Source organism: Schistocerca piceifrons, chromosome 4 (assembly GCF_021461385.2).
Source record: "Schistocerca piceifrons isolate TAMUIC-IGC-003096 chromosome 4, iqSchPice1.1, whole genome shotgun sequence".
NCBI lineage: Eukaryota > Metazoa > Arthropoda > Insecta > Orthoptera > Acrididae > Schistocerca > Schistocerca piceifrons.
This window is the reverse complement of record NC_060141.1, coordinates 762030522-762038325: the sequence shown is the minus strand read 5'-3', so window position 1 is coordinate 762038325 and position 7804 is coordinate 762030522. Positions and strand designations below refer to the sequence as shown.

Here is a 7804-nt window from a genome sequence, read left to right as displayed (position 1 = left end):
TGGAGCACGTTATCATGATTTCATACGGGGTACTCTACCTGTGCTGCTAGAACATGTGCCTTTACAAGTACGACACACCACGTGGTTCATGCACGATGGAGCTCCTGCACATTTCAGTCGAAGTGTTCGTACGCTTCTCAACAACAGATTCGGTGACCGATGGATTGGTAGAGGCGGACCAATTCCATGGCCTGCACGCTCTCCTGACCTCAGCCCTCTTGACTTTCATTTATGGGGGCATTTGAAAGCTCTTGTCTACGCAACCCCGGTACCAAATATAGAGACTCTTCGTGCTCGTATTGTGGACGGCTGTGATACAATACGCCATTCTCCAGGGCTGCATCAGCGCATCAGGGATTCCAAGCGACGCAGGGTGGATGCATGTATCCTCGCTAACGGAGGACATTTTGAACATTTCCTGTAACAAAATGTTTGAAGTCACGCTGGTACTTTCTGTTGCTGTGTGTTTCCATTCCATGATTAATGTGATTTGAAGAGAAGTAATAAAATGAGCTCTAACATGGAAAGTAAGCGTTTCCGGACACATGTCCACATAACATATTTTCTTTTTTTGTGTGTGAGGAATGTTTCCTGAAAGTTTGGCGGTACCTTTTTGTAACACCCTGTATAATATTGAAATGTTTTTAGCAAACAGAAAACTTGTATTTATGGCTTATCGGTTTATGACTGGAATAAACAGAGAGGGGGGGGGGGGGAAGAGGAAATGGACAGAGGGGAGGAAGGAAGTGGAGGTGGAAAGGAAATGGACAGAGAGAGGGGACAGGAGAAGATGGAGAGAGAGGGGAGGGGAAGATGAACAGAGGAAAGGTGGAGGATCTAATGGACAGATACAGTGGAGAGAAGGAGATTAGCACGTATAAAATTGGGTATACATATTAGAAACGTGTGCTTTCTCTTTTCTTTTTTTCCCCATTTAACCAGGCTGAGACACGGCAACGTGTAGAGGGAGCAGCTACTGTATAATAAAATGAAAGGAGAGAGGGATAGAGATATCCAGTCAATGATGCTACGTCGTACGGCGGCAACAGAACTTTTCGCGTTAACTGAACGGCAGCATACGTAGATGACTCCGAGGTTGGTTGTTATCGTACTTTCGAGCTGTCGACGTAGTATTTATTAATCAAGTTCTTCCGACGAAAGAGCAGTAACGGTTTGCTCGTTGGAAACCAGCAGCCTTGCTTATACTTCCGAATCTAAAGCACTCAGCGACACTGCTACAACATGTCGCCTAAAGTATTAATCGAGTTTGCCAAGAAGCTGACTGCGTACAAAAAACATAAATCTATATCAGACGACTGAACAGGGCTAATCATTGGAGCTCGTGCCTCGGAATAACCAAAAGTTGCCTCCTTATATTGTTCGTTAGCTGACTAAATAAATGTGAACATTGCATTCTGGCAGCGGCATACTATGACTTCCGCTTTAATGTCACAGAGATCAGATGTGCTCAGATTAAGGGATATGAAAAATTTAATCTAGAAGAAGTAGCTGCAAAGCAGACTTTGTCAGCACAGTACTGTAATTTCGTAAAACACAAAGGAAGAAATAATGCAACTGAGGGATAATTAGGCTGAAGCAGAAAATATACTAAGTAATTGTCTCGTTAAATTCAGACATCTGTGTCAGTGACCATACATACGACAGCGAAAGTGACTGACAAGTATATACTGCGTTTATAATTAGTTGCGACTTGTAACAATTCAGTACGACACGGCTGGTGGGTAACGTAATTGCAGCGTGTGCTGAATGGGAACCTGCCTAGCTCGCTTGCTGTGTGAACAGCAAGCCAACCCATCTGGAATTTTTCTCAAACGATTTTAAAGAAACTATTCGGTAATAACCTTTGATTGTCGCACAACTTATAACTTCATTCATCAGCTTCATGATGAACTGCTTATCATTTCGCTAATGGTCATAGTTATTCTGATATTTCGATATAAGGTAAATTATAATTGAAGTGGTGGTATAGACTTGTGTTCCCGGCTTATGTTTTTTTTCTGCTATGCCTGGGCAGAGCCAGTGCTACGCAGCAGTGGGAAATTAGCTCACCGCTTATCTCCCCCTACTGCTGCCAGTGGGTGTACACTGCTTCGTTGCCGCACGCCACTGTTTTAAAAACTAACAGCTGCTCGCGCCGGTTCAGGGCACACACTGTTTTTTACTCTCTGTGAGCGTCCAAAGAGCAGGAAAATATCATTCACCATCTTCTTGCTTCGCTGCGCCAAGGTACTTTGATTAGGTACTAAAGTGACTTCTTGTCCATCCTCTTCTGGAGTACTGCTGCGCAGTAGCAGATCCTTATCATACAGGACTGACGGAGGGCATCGGAAAGGTTCAAAGATGGACAGCTCGTTTTGTATTATAGCGTAATGGAGGGGGGGGGGGGGGAGGGGGAGTGTCACGGATATGATAAGCGAGTAGGGGTATAGGACAATTTTCGTTAGGCAAGATCATTTCACGAAATTTCAATCACGAACTTTGTCATCCCAGTGCCAAAATGTTAAAATGTTTTGTTGACTCCCACCTAAAGAGATTGAAATTACCATCGTAATAAAACAAGAGAAATCAAAACTCGCGAGGAAAGATTCAGATATTCATTTTTCCCACGCGCTATTCCAGAGTGCAACTTTTCTCAGGTGCTATTCGAGAGTGCAACGGTCGAATATGAAGCCTTGCCCAGACAAACGTCAGCTGGAGACATAAGTCATGTAAATGCAGGTCAAACCGCACGTTCTTTGTCGTCTTCCATATAATCTTTTGTATTAGAAGGTAATCATGTGAACTTAGCAATGGCTTATGGAAGTTCTTCGTAAAAAGACTCGCAATTATGAGATAGCTCATAAATTCGGATTCCAGTTAACTAAAAAGTAATATACAGAAATGAATTCTGTGTTGGCTCGAGGAAAATTCTTGTAATGAGCGCAATGGAAATTCCGTAGAAGAAAATGTGTGTGTGTGTGTGTGTGTGTGTGTGTGTGTGTGTGTGTGTGTGTGTGTATGTGTGTGCGAGAGAGAGAGAGAGAGAGAGAAGATGAAGGGGATAGGGAATTACATGTAGCATGTGAACAGAAACTATACTATGTGTCTGGGATACAAAAAAATCTACTGGGATACGAAAAAATCTAATGTTCATAATATGTAGCTTATGAATAATTACTTAACCCTTCGTTACTAAGAGGGAAAGGGAGAGATGAGAAGATATAGAGAGTATGTATGTATGATATCAGTCATATGGGCTTGGGATACAAAAAATCTATCGTTCGTGATATGTAACTTAATAATAATTACTTAATGATTGTGGCACAATAGAAATTATTGGAGTCAGGAGGAAAGTAACAGAGGGAACTTCCAAAATTACTTAAAGAATGTCTGGGAAGCGATACTGTGCGCCAAAATTGGAGCAATGCTGTGACACGAGAACAAAGGAGACTCAAAGGACAAAAAAATCTATCGACCTGCCCGACTCCTCAGCGTAAGAACAAGATGTTCACTAAAATTATCGACCGTTACAAAAGCAAATCACTCCGTAGAGTAGATTAAGGAAAGAATTGGATTTGAAATGGATATACTATTATGAATCGTCTGCAAGTTGTAAACCAAATTACAGCAGTGGGCAAAGAGTATGAATTACCACTCTGCCTGGGATGCATGAATCCTCAGAAGGCTTCTGTCCGAATTTGAGCAAAATCTATACGAACAGCCCTAGTAAAGAGCCGCTGATCCAACCTATGTTAATACACTAAAGAGCATAAATGTTAGTGTTACAACTTTCATAAAACTTGAGCACTGGAGTGGGAAACTGAAGTGATGTATGAACAAGCTAGAAAATTCCATACCACCAAAAACTTTCTCGTAAGTCTTAGAGGACGTTTTCGTAAACCTGAAACGGAAAAACTAAGTATCTTCGAAAGAGAAAGTTATAGAGGCATAGACGAAAGGGGTAGTTATTTAGGAAAAGTATTTATGCAATGGCAGAGGAGATTGCAGATACGAAGGAAACAAGAGAAAAGAGAACCCAAACAGAAAAAAGTAACTATTAGAGAGAAGACGAGGCTTTTAAGCCGACAATAAATGTACCGTTGTCGCATTCACGTTCTTATCTTGCGGAATGCTGTAGTTATAAGCTCAGAGTGAAGCACAACTTCCAGTTTTATTTCTCCACGACGCATTTCACCGGGCTATGCGCTTCTCATAAAGCTGCACTGTTGATTTTATTACATTGCTTTGTATTGTTCGGGCGTACGTGAATACCTTTCAGTGGTAGTTACGTGTTTTACAACACTACACATGAGAAATGTAAAGACCACGATTTGTGTGTGCTGCTAAAACGGAATAAAACATAGTTTGCAAACATCAAGAGTACATCACTGCTGTGGTTACCGTACATGGCAAGGAAACAGTTAATCATAAACTGCATTTCTTTCCACAGTCATTCCTAAATGAATCAGTCTGAAGTTAAGTTAAACGCTGAAATAAAGTCACACACATGTGTCATTATAACTACGGTGCTGTCGTGTTAATGAAGAAGTAGTTATTATTAATACATATCAATGTAGAATGAGAAACATCTAGCATCTATTGAATGTTGGGCTCAATAAGGTTCCTTTTCTGTGCAGCGACCGTGGAATATAAAATTATAAAGAATGTAGAAACCAGTCGCGGAAACAATTTATTTATCTTGTTGCAAATCGATAGAAATCTGCCAAGGACAGTACTTATGGCATGTATCGGTTAGGAAAATGCACCGACGATGACTGATATCAGTCGAAATAGATTTGCAACAAATGAATTATGTTTCCGTGACTGGTTGCTACATTCTTTATAATTTTAAATCTATCATCTATTCAACAATTAAATAGAGCAGCAAATGCACTCCTACAAATAATATCGATACATTATGTCTGTATGGTGTTAAAGAATATTGGTTATCAAAATAGAATGCTTGCGTTTCTTCTCAGAGTGTTGTCAGTACACTCTTTCCATGAAGGTCACTTGGACACTGCGCAACAAAAAGCATTGAATCGGCTAAAATTTCCGAACATTATCTTGTTAGCTTGCAATCGACGAAATGAATTAAACCTTTTTGCTATAGGCTTCTTGAAGAATGAACTAGAGAACTGAACTTCCACTAACAGATTTTAAGTGTTTATAGGGAGTCGGAACCAGGCTGCACATAACGCAGGAAAATATCAGGCAAACGCTAACTTACGATAAAGGATAAGGGAACTACGTAAGACAATAATTTACAACCATTTACACAGGACAGAAAGATGGTTAAATTGAAAACGCAGATAGAGGCGCTAAACAACGAAATAAACACCAAACTAAGTAAAGCGAATGCAGCTGCTCTTAGTTTAAATTAATCTCCTTTGTGCAGGAGAATTCCGCTGAAGCTACCATACCAAACAACTATTTAAGAATGGCCTAAATCACTATGTAAACTAATATGTACACGTAGAACATCGTAAGACATTAATATTGTGCTCACAAGGAACGTGTAGTAAGCCCACGGAACGCTGCTGGTCGATAACACTGCCGCTAAGAGGCTCGAGCTTCAACGAGCTGCGGTGTCCGAGCGGTTAAGGAGTTGGACTTGAAATCCAATGGGTTCTACCCGCACAGGTTCGAATCCTGTCCGCAGCGACATTTTTAATTCCTTCATTCACCCTGAAAACTGCACCCCGAGCACAAGTAACAGATAAATGAAAGCTAAAGGAAGGTGCGCTGCTCACAAAAATTACAAACAGAATGCGCGCGCGTCGTAAGCGATTGTCGTTGACAACAATGCTACCATGAATAATGTCATCGAATAAAATTTTTTTGTTAGATTAATGAAATCAACGTTTTAAAGTGCCGTTCTCAGTCTAGCCTGTGTTACCACAGGAATATCTTTGACTCATGAAACTTCGAATTACCCAAACGCTTAATGTTAAGATATCTTTGTTTCGATAGCAAAAAAATGAAGAAACACAATGATTGTTCAGTGCTGACAGTAAGTGTTTTACTCACACAGTATAGATGTCAAATAAGTAGTTAATCTCATGATTAGACTTCAAATTTCTAGTATTAATTGACCTGCGCAGTGGTAGAGGGAACTGTCGTTTCCTCAGCAAGAAGTATGAGTGTTTTTTTATTTCAGTAAGATACGTAATCATTCAAGTAATTTGTGCCCTCAAATTATACAGTTTAGGGTTCGAGTATTACATTTTCTTAGTATACGTCGAAATATTCAACTACCGAAGACAGCGAGTATCTGAATCCAACTCCTCCGGTTTGTGAATTGGATTTTTAACATTTAGTAATTTACATTTAGTAATTTCATCAGGAATAATCCGGTCATAGCTGTTTGTATTGTCGTAGTACAAATGATGTGTGCGCATTACGACTGCCAAATACGTGTTTTAGATATTATTGTTTAGTGAAAATAAACTAGTGATCTTTCAGCGCCACTATTCTATGGACAATAAAATGATTAGAATGTTCGTGCGTATGTAAGGACAGTTTGTAAAAAATCTGGATTTTGATCTATTGTTGGTTCAACAGTGCACTTTTTAACAGAATGTATTGTTTTTCGCTGCTATGAAACCAACTGAGAACTCGGTTTTATTTTTCGATGAAAGATTGCCAAGCGCGAAAGTATGTTACTTACTAGTAAAGTTTCGTAGGGTTATTTTAAAGCGAATTTTTGAGCGCACTCATATATTTCAGATTACAAGCTTTTCCCCATCACATCGAACAATCTAGCAAGTATATCCACATTATTCATTTGCTTTGCAGGCGATCATAAGATGTTAATCAGTGGAAGAACTTGTCTCTATAGCTTTATTCGATATGGTGAATACTGTACATAATTACGCGCGCAATGTGCAGTTAGTTCCACCATAGTAAGACGCTTCATTTCGCAGCAAATGTCAGCGGTGATGGTAATACCTCTACAAAGACTCGTGCGTTAGACAAATACATGAAGTAATAACACCAACGGCTAAACTCCGGTAAGTGCTGGCAATAACAGGACGTGTGTTAATGGCCGAGTAAATAAAAAAGTTCATCAATGCTGTCCCTGCGTGGAGCACGACACCTAGATGATCTCCGACAAGTCCGTAAGACACATGCTCCTATCGCCACTCAAAAACACTGACAGATACACAGTACCATGCACAAAATTTTTCACCTGAACTACAACTCGTAAGTTAAACAACCTGACAAACTGGTTTCATCTAAACAGGCACTTCCCGATTACTTTTAACAAATTGATCAACGTGTTCAAGTAAAATTATTGACACTTAAGAGTGCCACGCCCGTAATATTGTGGGCTGCCCTCTTAATTCTACTGCTAGTTCCTGCACGCATTATTGCTGGTGCGGCAGTTCTCAGAACGGAGACAAACACTTGTAGAGCATACTTCTGCTACTTGCACCCGTCACAAAGCTTTTGGGTTTGCGAACAAGAACACGCGACACCAGTGCGAGTAGTGTTCTGATTCGAAGCAGCATGTCGAGCGGTAGTCCACTGTCTGACGCCGGGACTCTCCGCATTGTTGAAGAATCGGAAGATAATCTGAGAGATATTTTTGACGGCGATGATACGGATGAAGATCTCCATCTTATGCTGAATCAGAATCAGGTAAGATAATTGCTGTAATTTTTTGTTTTTCTCATACATTTCCTACACAAGTTCTCTGATGAAATAATTTATTGTGATATGTCCTTTTCTTATTTCTTCCCGCGCGACCGCTACGGTCGCAGGTTCGAATCCTGCCTCGGGCATGGATGTGTGTGATGTC

General features: G+C 40.3%; 1 non-coding gene across 1 annotated transcript; it reads left to right on the top strand.

Annotated features, from left to right (window-relative positions):
• Positions 1-5582: 5582 nt before the first annotated feature.
• Trnas-uga lies at positions 5583-5664 on the top strand. Its single transcript has one exon. It is a non-coding gene; the product is annotated as a tRNA-Ser (tRNA).
• Positions 5665-7804: the final 2140 nt, after the last annotated feature.